We start from the raw sequence: 869 nt of genomic DNA, 5'->3' as shown, positions 1-869 counted from the left end.
GTAGGGAAAACTGCACATAGGGACACCTGGGCTCAGTGTGCTGTAGTAAAGCAGCCTTGGAAAACACCTAAGTTGCATCTCTGACTGTTAAAATCATGTGTTTTCTCTTGTCTCTCCACTGCTCCTCTGTGCAACCGCTGTGCTTTACTATTTCCATTTATAAAACAGTAACATTGGAAATAATCACTGTGGCCACAGAAGAGTGTGCTCTCTGTAAAACGTGGCTGTCTAGGGGAACGGGGAGTATTAATTCAGTGTCAGTTCCATGTGGGTGTCAAAGTTAATTCCAACAAAACCACTCCTGCGACTGGAGTTTGTACTAGCAAGCAAACTAGTGTGCACAACTGGCACAACACCAGCACAAGACTGGAGTTTGTGCTGGTGTAGTCTAGACATGGTAGCATTCGCAAGCGAACATGCAGAAATGGAGAACTGTATAAATGGATGAAATAACATAATGGGATCTTTTTCCTGGCTCCTAATACATGAATGGAATGTTTTCCATAAACCTACTGACTTCTTAAATTTATTTTATATATCTATTTGGCTCACAGGACATATAGTTAAGTATCTGGTAACACAGTTCTTTATATAACAAATATACTGATTATCAGAGCTTGTCTGCTACCACATGGAAGCTGTTCATCTTCGGTGGAGGGTGACTAAGTGTTTCATTAGCCATTGACCCAAGCAAGCCAAACACTTAACAGTCTGTCTAGAGATCTGACATGCACAAGCCAGATGACTAGCCACCACAGAGTCTGCCGTGTGCCTTCAGCAACTACCCCTCTTAACGGGGAGGCTTGCAGGGCATGTGCTCCAGTGAGGAGTGAACACAGTTTGCTGGAGACCTGACCATCTGCTCTTTC

General features: G+C 43.6%; 1 protein-coding gene across 1 annotated transcript in view; it reads left to right on the top strand.

Moving 5' to 3' along the window:
* HIPK2 (homeodomain interacting protein kinase 2) overlaps positions 1-869 on the top strand; it is a 34,775-nt gene that overhangs the window by 3,414 nt on the left and 30,492 nt on the right. The window lies entirely within an intron of this gene.

Source organism: Buceros rhinoceros, unplaced genomic scaffold, assembly GCF_000710305.1.
Source record: "Buceros rhinoceros silvestris isolate BGI_N320 unplaced genomic scaffold, ASM71030v1 scaffold22958, whole genome shotgun sequence".
Lineage (NCBI taxonomy): Eukaryota > Metazoa > Chordata > Aves > Bucerotiformes > Bucerotidae > Buceros > Buceros rhinoceros.
Note: the sequence above shows the minus strand (reverse complement) of the source record. Positions and strands in the feature narration are given on the sequence as shown.